This window comes from Ranitomeya variabilis, chromosome 6 (genome assembly GCF_051348905.1).
Source record: "Ranitomeya variabilis isolate aRanVar5 chromosome 6, aRanVar5.hap1, whole genome shotgun sequence".
In the NCBI taxonomy this organism is placed as follows: domain Eukaryota; kingdom Metazoa; phylum Chordata; class Amphibia; order Anura; family Dendrobatidae; genus Ranitomeya; species Ranitomeya variabilis.
The window spans coordinates 413,156,841-413,167,346 of NC_135237.1; positions in this window are offsets into that span (position 1 = coordinate 413,156,841).

A 10,506-nucleotide genomic window follows, 5' to 3' on the forward strand; every position below is an offset into this window, starting at 1 on the left:
TCCCTTCCCTTCAGTTCTGAGTGTGCTTGTAATTGAATCTCTTGCAAGTCTGCCTATATTGCAGCCTTTCTCTCTCTCTCTCTCCTTCTAATCCTGGAATGGCTCTGTGTTCACCTGTTTAAAATGGATATTCAGAGTTTAGCTGCAGGTTTGAATAATCTCACCACGAAAGTTCAAAATTTACAAGATTTTGTTGTTCATGTTCCTATATCTGAACCTAGAATTCCTTTGCCTGAATTTTTCTCGGGGAATAGATCTTGCTTTCAAAATTTCAAAAATAATTGCAAGTTGTTTTTGTCCCTGAAATCTCGCTCTGCTGGAGATCCTGCTCAGCAGGTCAGGATTGTGATTTCCTTGCTCCGGGGCGACCCTCAGGATTGGGCTTTTGCATTGGCTCCAGGGGATCCTGCGTTGCTCAATGTGGATGCGTTTTTTCTGGCCTTGGGGTTGCTTTATGAGGAACCTCAGTTAGAGCTTCAGGCGGAAAAGGCCTTGATGTCCCTATCTCAGGGGCAAGACGAAGCTGAAATATACTGCCAGAAATTCCGTAAATGGGCTGTGCTTACTCAGTGGAATGAGTGCGCCCTGGCGGCGAATTTCAGAGAGGGTCTCTCTGATGCCATTAAGGATGTTATGGTGGGGTTCCCTGTGCCTGCGGGTCTGAATGAGTCCATGACAATGGCTATCCAGATCGATAGGCGTCTGCGGGAGCGCAAACCTGTGCACCATTTGGCGGTGTCTACTGAGAAGACGCCGGAGAATATGCAATGTGATAGAATTCTGTCCAGAAGTGAACGGCAGAATTTAAGACGAAAAAATGGGTTGTGCTTCTATTGCGGTGATTCAACTCATGTTATATCAGCATGCTCTAAGCGTACTAAGAAGCTTGATAAGTCTGTTTCAATTGGCACTTTACAGTCTAAGTTTATTCTATCTGTGACCCTGATTTGTTCTTTATCATCTATTACCGCGGATGCCTATGTCGACTCTGGCGCCGCTTTGAGTCTTATGGATTGGTCCTTTGCCAAACGCTGTGGGTATGATTTGGAGCCTCTTGAAACTCCTATACCCCTGAAGGGGATTGACTCCACCCCATTGGCTAGCAATAAACCACAATACTGGACACAAGTAACTATGCGGATTAATCCGGATCACCAGGAGATTATTCGCTTTCTTGTGCTGTATAACCTACATGATGTGTTGGTGCTTGGATTGCCATGGCTGCAATCTCATAACCCAGTCCTTGACTGGAAAGCTATGTCTGTGTTAAGCTGGGGATGTAAGGGGACGCATGGGGATGTACCTGTGGTTTCCATTTCATCATCTATTCCCTCTGAGATTCCTGAATTCTTGACTGAATATCGTGACGTTTTTGAAGAACCTAAGCTTGGTTCATTACCTCCGCACCGGGAGTGCGATTGTGCCATAGATTTGATTCCGGGTAGTAAATACCCTAAGGGTCGTTTATTTAATCTGTCTGTGCCTGAACATGCTGCTATGCGAGAATATATAAAGGAGTCCTTGGAAAAGGGACATATTCGTCCTTCGTCATCTCCCTTAGGAGCCGGTTTTTTCTTTGTGGCTAAGAAAGATGGCTCTTTGAGGCCGTGTATTGATTATCGGCTTTTGAATAAAATCACGGTTAAATATCAATATCCGTTGCCACTGCTGACTGATTTGTTTGCTCGCATAAAGGGGGCCAAGTGGTTCTCTAAGATAGATCTCCGTGGGGCGTATAATTTGGTGCGAATTAAGCAGGGGGATGAGTGGCAGACCGCATTTAATACGCCCGAGGGCCACTTTGAGTATTTGGTGATGCCTTTTGGTCTTTCAAATGCCCCTTCAGTCTTTCAGTCCTTTATGCATGACATTTTCCGTGATTATTTGGATAAATTTATGATTGTGTATCTGGATGATATTTTGATTTTTTCGGATGACTGGGACTCTCATGTCCGGCAGGTCAGGAGGGTTTTTCAGGTTTTGCGGTCTAATTCCTTGTGTGTGAAGGGTTCTAAGTGCGTTTTTGGGGTTCAAAAGATTTCCTTTTTGGGATATATTTTTTCCCCCTCTTCCATCGAGATGGATCCTGTCAAGGTTCAGGCTATTTGTGATTGGACGCAACCTTCTTCTCTTAAGAGTCTTCAGAAATTTTTGGGCTTTGCTAACTTTTATCGTCGATTTATTGCTGGTTTTTCTGATGTTGTTAAACCATTGACTGATTTGACTAAGAAGGGTGCTGATGTTGCTGATTGGTCCCCTGCTGCTGTGGAGGCCTTTCGGGAGCTTAAGCGCCGCTTTTCTTCCGCCCCTGTGTTGCGTCAGCCTGATGTTGCTCTTCCTTTTCAGGTTGAGGTCGACGCTTCTGAAATCGGAGCTGGGGCGGTTTTGTCGCAGAGAAGTTCCGATTGTTCCGTGATGAGACCTTGTGCCTTTTTCTCGCGTAAATTTTCGCCCGCCGAGCGGAATTATGATGTTGGGAATCGGGAGCTTTTGGCCATGAAGTGGGCTTTTGAGGAGTGGCGTCATTGGCTTGAGGGGGCTAGACATCAGGTGGTGGTATTGACTGACCACAAAAATCTAATTTATCTTGAGTCCGCCAGACGCCTGAATCCTAGACAGGCGCGCTGGTCGTTGTTTTTCTCTCGGTTTAATTTTGTGGTGTCCTACCTGCCGGGTTCTAAGAATGTTAAGGCGGATGCCCTTTCTAGGAGTTTTGAGCCTGACTCCCCTGGTAACTCTGAACCTACAGGTATCCTTAAGGATGGAGTGATATTGTCTGCCGTTTCTCCAGACCTGCGGCGGGCCTTGCAGGAGTTTCAGGCGGATAGACCTGATCGTTGCCCACCTGGTAGACTGTTTGTTCCTGATGATTGGACCAGTAAAGTCATTTCTGAGGTTCATTCTTCTGCGTTGACAGGTCATCCTGGAATCTTTGGTACCAGGGATTTGGTGGCAAGGTCCTTCTGGTGGCCTTCCCTGTCTCGAGATGTGCGAGGCTTTGTGCAGTCTTGTGACGTTTGTGCTCGGGCCAAGCCTTGTTGTTCTCGGGCTAGTGGATTGTTGTTGCCCTTGCCTATCCCGAAGAGGCCCTGGACGCACATCTCGATGGATTTTATTTCGGATCTTCCTGTTTCTCAGAAGATGTCTGTCATCTGGGTGGTGTGTGACCGTTTCTCTAAGATGGTCCATTTGGTTCCCCTGCCTAAGTTGCCTTCTTCTTCCGAGTTGGTTCCTCTGTTTTTTCAAAATGTGGTCCGTTTGCATGGTATTCCGGAGAATATCGTTTCTGACAGAGGAACCCAATTCGTGTCTAGATTTTGGCGAGCATTCTGTGCTAGGATGGGCATAGATTTGTCTTTCTCGTCTGCTTTCCATCCTCAGACTAATGGCCAGACCGAGCGGACGAATCAGACCTTGGAGACATATTTGAGGTGTTTTGTGTCTGCAGATCAGGATGATTGGGTTGCTTTTTTGCCTTTAGCGGAGTTTGCCCTCAATAATCGGGCCAGCTCTGCCACCTTGGTGTCTCCTTTTTTCTGTAATTCGGGGTTTCATCCTCGATTTTCTTCTGGTCAGGTGGAATCTTCGGATTGTCCTGGAGTGGATGCTGTGGTGGAGAGGTTGCATCAGATTTGGGGGCAGGTAGTGGACAATTTGAAGTTGTCCCAGGAGAAGACTCAGCTTTTTGCCAACCGCCGGCGTCGGGTTGGTCCTCGGCTTTGTGTTGGGGACTTGGTGTGGTTGTCTTCTCGTTTTGTCCCTATGAGGGTTTCTTCTCCTAAGTTTAAGCCTCGGTTCATCGGCCCGTACAAGATATTGGAGATTCTTAACCCTGTGTCCTTCCGTTTGGACCTCTCTGCATCTTTTTCTATTCATAATGTTTTTCATCGGTCATTGTTGCGCAGGTATGAGGTACCGGTTGTGCCTTCCGTTGAGCCTCCTGCTCCGGTGTTGGTTGAGGGCGAGTTGGAGTACGTTGTGGAAAAAATCTTGGACTCCCGGGTTTCCAGACGGAAACTCCAGTATCTGGTCAAATGGAAGGGATACGGTCAGGAGGATAATTCTTGGGTGACTGCCTCTGATGTTCATGCCTCCGATCTGGTCCGTGCCTTTCATAGGGCTCATCCTGATCGCCCTGGTGGTTCTGGTGAGGGTTCGGTGCCCCCTCCTTGAGGGGGGGGTACTGTTGTGAAATTGGATTTTGGGCTCCCCCGGTGGCCACTGGTGGAATTGAACTGGTGTGCATCATCCCCTCTGTTCACCTGTTTCCATCAGGATGTGGGAGTCGCTATTTAACCTTGCTCCTCTGTCACTTCCATGCCGGTCAACATTGTAATCAGAAGCCTTTCTGTGCATGTTCCTGCTGCTAGACAACTCCCAGCTAAGTTGGACTTTAGTCCTCGTTTGTTTTTGCATTTTGTTCCAGTTCACAGCTGTAGTTTCGTTTCTGTGTCTGGAAAGCTCTTGTGATCTGAAATTGCCACTCTGATGTTATGAGTTAATACTAGAGTCTTAAAGTAATTTCAGGATGGCGTTTTGATAGGGTTTTCAGCTGACCATGAAAGTGCCCTTTCTGTCTTCCTGAAATCTAGTAAGCGGACCTCAATTTTGCTAAACCTATTTTCATACTACGTTTGTCATTTCATCTAAAATCACCGCAAATATATGTGGGGGCCTCTGTCTGCCTATCGGGGAAATTTCTCTAGAGGTGAGCCAGGACTATATTTTCCTCTGCCAGGATTAGTTAGTCCTCCGGCCGGCGCTGGGCGTCTAGGGATAAAAAACGTAGGCAACGCTACCCGGCTACTGTTAGTTGTGCGGCAGGTTTAGTTCATGGTCAGTTTAGTTTCCATCCTTCCAAGAGCTAGTACTTATGTTTGCTGGGCTATGTTCTCTTGCCATTGAGAACCATAACAGTCTAGTTTCCAAAATGGGGTCACTTGTGGAGGTGCTCCAATGTTTAGGCACACAGGGGCTTTCCAAACGCGACATGGTGTCCGCTAACGATGGAGATAATTTTTCATTCAAAAAGTCAAATGGCGCTCCTTCCCTTCCGAGCCTTACCATGTGCCCAAACAGTGGTTTACCCCCACATATGAGGTATCGGTGTACTCAGGAGAAATTGCCCAACAAAATTTAGGATCCATTTTATCCTGTTGCCCATGTGAAAATGAAAAAATTGAGGCTAAAATAAATTTTTTGTGAAAAAAAAAGTACTTTTTCATTTTTACGGATCAATTTGTGAAGCACCTGGGGGTTTAAAGTGCTCACTATGCTTCTAGATAAGTTCCTTGGGGGTCTAGTTTCCAAAATGGGGTCACTTGTCGGGGAGCTCCAATGTTTAGGCACACGGGGGCTCTCCAAACGCGACATGGTGTCCGCTAAAGAGTGGAGCCAATTTTTCATTGAAAAAGTCAAATGGCGCTCCTTCCCTTCCGAGCCCTGCCGTGCGCCCAAACAGTGGTTTACCCCCACATATGAGGTATCAGCGTACTCAGGACAAATTGGACAACAACGTCCGTGGTCCAGTTTCTCCTTTTACCCTTGGAAAATAAAAAATTGTTGCTAAAAGATCATTTTTGTGACTAAAAAGTTAAATGTTCATTTTTTACTTCCATGTTGCTTCTGCTGCTGTGAAACACCTGAAGGGTTAATAAACTTCTTGAATGTGGTTTTGAGCACCTTGAGGGGTGCAGTTTTTAGAATGGTGTCACTTTTGGGTATTTTCAGCCATATAGAACCCTCAAACTGACTTCAAATGTGAGGTGGTCCCTAAAAAAAATGGTTTTGTAAATTTTGTTGTAAAAATGAGAAATCACTGGTCAAATTTTAACCCTTATAACTTCCTAGCAAAAAAAAAATTTGTTTCCAAAATTGTGCTGATGTAAAGTAGACATGTGGGAAATGTTATTTATTAACTATTTTGTGTCACATAACTCTCTGGTTTAACAGAATAAAAATTCAAAATGTGAAAATTGCGAAATTTTCAAAATTTTTGCCAAATTTCCGTTTTTTTCACAAATAAACTCAGAAATTATCGACCTAAATTTACCACTAACATGAAGCCCAATATGTCACGAAAAAACAATCTCAGAATCGCTAGGATCCGTTTAAGCGTTCCTGAGTTATTACCTCATAAAGGGACACTGGTCAGAATTGCAAAAAACGGCAAGGTCATTAAGGCCAAAATAGGCTGGGTCATGAAGGGGTTAAAGAGCTGTTGATCAGTCTACATTGGCAGATATTGAGTTAACCTCTTAACGACCGCCAATACAACTTTTAACAGTGGCAGTTAAGGGCACTTATTCCTCAGTGTCGCTTTTTAACTGCACTGAGAAAAAAGGTTATAGCGCCCCACAACGTCAGAAAATCTCCGGGGTCCCAGCCACCGGGGGTAGCTGATTCCCTAGAGAACTTGATCAGGGATGGTACCCTGTCACGTGATGGCCGTTATTCAGACAATTTACCTCAGAGGAAAAATTGTCTGGGCACTAATGACACCATTTCTTACTGCTCCATTTGTAATTGGCCCCATAAGGTTGTCTGTATGTAAGTGGCCACATAAGATGCTCCATATATAATGGGCCCCATATACTGCTCCATATGTAATTGGCCACATAAGATGCTCCATGTGTAATTGTCCTCATCAGATGCTCCATATGTAATTGGCCACATAAGATGATCCATTTGTAATTGGCTCCATAAGATGATCCATATGTAATTGGCCCCATAAGATGCTCCAAACATAAAAATAAATGAAATAATCACCTCTACTCGCTGGTGGCTGCTCTGCTCGGACTTCTCAGCGTCGGCGTCTTCCAGCTCGCTGCACTGTAGCTGCTCAGGCAGAGGGTGCACAGACTTGACTTAATCACGCCCTCTGACCTGAACGTCACAATCAGAGGACGTGGAAGACGCCACAACGGTGAAACAGGGAGAGGTAAGTATTGCAAGTACAAATGCCCAGAGCAGGCTCAGGGTGCGCTGGATACTGACGCCGGCCCTCTATCAAACTACTCTCTACCTCCCTAGATAAATACATTACAGGGTATAATTTACAAAACAGACATTGATGGGGGATTTATTTTGCTCTTGAACCACATAGGCTCTGCGAATATAACAATCTATTCCAAAAAGAGCCAAATTTTTGTTCCCCAAATTCACATTGTTCCCCTTTCGTTCCGAGCCCTGTCCTTTGTCCAAACAGAACTTTTTGACTAAATGTCATGTGCAGTATCGCTGCACTTGCAAGAAAGTGGGTAACAAATTGTGGGGTACACTTTTTTGTGTAAAAAGTGAGAAATTTGGGGCTAAAAAATTTTGTGAAAAAAAATGAACTTTTCCAATATGACGACCTAATTATAACAAATCCTGTGTCATACCTGTAGGTTAAAAATGCTCAATATACCCCTGGATAAAATCCTTGAGGAGTGTAGTTTTCAAAATGAGGTCAGTTGTGGGGAGTTTCTGCTGTTTATGCACCTTAATGGCCCTGAAAATGGGACATGGTGCCTGTCATCTTTCAGCCAAATTTGTGTTTCAAAATTCAAATATTGCTTTTGCTGTTTGTCCAAACAGAACTACAAGTGGGGTATTGCTGCACTTGTAAGAAAGTGTATAACAAACTGTGGAGTCGATTTTTTGGGTGTTATCTCTGGAATTGAGCAATTTGGGGCTAAAACACGATTCTTGTAAAAAAAAAAATAACTTTTTCAATATGATGACCTAATGTTATCAAATTCTATATCTTACCTGTGTGTTCAAAATGCTCAATATAGCCCTGGATAGAATCCTTGAGGGGGTGTAGTTTCCAAAATTGGGTCAGTTCCTTCCCTTCCGAGCCCTGCCATGCGCCCAAACAGTGGTTTTCCCCCACATATGCGGTATGCTCAGGAGAAATTAGACAACAAATTTTGAGGTCCATTTTCTCTTGTTGACCTTGTGAAAATAAAAAAATTTGGGCCTGAAGTAAAATTTTTGTGAAAAAAAGTTAAATGTTAATTTTTTCTTTCCACATTGCTTCAGTTCCTTTGAAGGCTGTGAAGGATTAATTAACCTCTTGAATGTGGTTTTGAGCATCTTGAGGGGATAATAAAGTTATATGGAACCTGTCACCCCCAAAATCGAAGGTGAGCTAAGCCCACCGGCATTAGGGGCTTATCTACAGCATTACAGAATGCTGTAGATAAGCCCCCCGATGTATCCTGAAAGATGAGAAAAAGAGGTTAGATTATACTCACCCAGGGGCGGTCCCACTGCGGTCCGGGTCTGATGGGTGTCGCGGTCCGGGGCCTCCCATCTTCTTACGATGACGTCCTCTTCTTGTAGTCACGCTGCAGCTCCGGCGCAGGCGTACCTTGTCTGCCCTGTTGAGGGCAGTGCAAAGTACTGCAGTGCGCAAGTGCCGGGAAAGGTCAGAGAGGCCTGGCGCATGTGCACTGCAGTACTTTGCCCCAGCGTGACTACAAGAAGAGGACATCATCGTAAGAAGATGGGAGGCCCCGGACCGCGACGCCTATCAGACCAGAACAGATCCGGGACCGCCCCTGGGTGAGTATAATCTAACCTCTTTTTCTCATCTTTCAGGATACATCGGGGGGGTTATCTACAGCATTACAGAATGTAATGTCCCTTTAGTCTTCTACCTGCAGCATTCAGCTAAGTGCAGGAGTCAGGCAGGTCAATAACACTATTAACCTGCATATTAACCCAATATCTACAGGTTAGTAGCTTTTTTTTCTGTTGACAGGTTCCTTTCAACATAGCTGCAGGAAATTCTAGCAAGTACTGCCCCTGAGGAAGGCCATGCGAATTTTGTATCCCGACTGCACTGGACATCTCATCACACAGGCATTAGTATGGGTAAGCTGACCTTATCTTGGTGGCTTAAACTTTGGATCCAGTTCTTGCAATACCTTGAGTTTTATCCCTATATCAGCTATTAAGCATTATATGTTACTCTATTTTGGTTCTGGCTCCTGTTAAGTTTATACCCATGGTTTGGATGTGTACACACCTATATTACACGGCACTAGTGTTGCATATTGTATGCACTAAACACTTAAGGTAACCATTAATCAGGGTGTTATGGTGATCTATTTGCCCAGATCTTCCCTACCCTGATGCACATATGATGAATTGATGTCCTTTACACCTGATCCTTTTCTGTGTTCTGACTTTTTTGTTTTTGTTATATGCTTCATGATTGAATAAACAGTTTTCATATTAATAATAACTTTTTGTGGACATTTACTCCATATTTTTTGTAGGTTTATTTGTATCTGGTGTGTCCTTAAACACCTCTTTGTGGTCTTCTACAGTGTGTCCGTAAAGTCATGGTGCACTATCCATCCATTTAGATACCATGAGTAGGGACAGTTCACTGTCTGAAATGCATTGGATTTTGCATTGATGCAATATTTTTAATGTACCTGTAGCCTTGTGTTATGAATAAATTGTTTAAATTTTATATCCAAATGGCTGGATACCTTTATTTACTATGTTTTGCCAAAATGTACATCAAGTCTGCCAAAATCATGTGAGAAAACATGTTGTGGTCTGATGAGACTATGGCTGAACTTTTTAGCCATTATTCCAAAAGCTATGTTGGGCAGAAAGCTAACATTGCACATCATCAAAAGAACACCGTACCTAGAACGAAGCATGATGGAGGTGGCATTCTGATTTGGGACTATTTTTCTTCAATTAGAACTGGGGATTTAGTCAAGGTGGAGGGAATTATGAACAATTCCAAATATCAGTCAATTCTGCTGCAAAACCTTCATTCAATGCTAAAATGAAGAGGAATTTCACCTGTGAGCACAGCAAGACCTAAACACACCTCCAAATTAACAAAAGAATGACTTCACCGGAAAAAAATTACTTTTTTGGAAGGCTCAACTAGGGCCCAGACTTGGATCTACTTGAAAATCTGTGGGTGACCTGAAGAGGACGCTGTACACAGGAGATGCACTCGCAAGTGTTACTGCAAGCAAGAATGAACAAAGACTGAAAATTCTAGATAGACTCCTACCAAAAAAGACTGAATGGTTGTCAAAAATTCAAAGGGTATTTCATGAATCTATTACTTTAAAAACGTCCATATTTATTTAACCACATTATCTTCATTACTTATTTTTCTGTTTTTACCTAAAAACATTTCCATTTGTAATTTAATGGATTTGTACAGATTTTAGGTGCCATTAAAGGTGGAAAAAGTACTGAAATTATATTTTTCGTATGATTTTTTACATGACAAAAACCTGGATTTTTAACAGGAACGTGTAGACTTTTAAACTCACTATAGTTCTTGTAAGAAGGCAGTGAAAAACTAAAAGTGCAAAAATTAAAATTCTCTGATCATTAAAGGGTTAATACTGTATGCCACTTGTTTTGTGAAAGCTGGTGACTGGTACGCTTTAAGGGTGTTTTTTAAGAGTTGTGTATAACCCAAACGATTGATTGTTCACGATTCTTTTCTCTCCTCATATATTATATGTCATATTA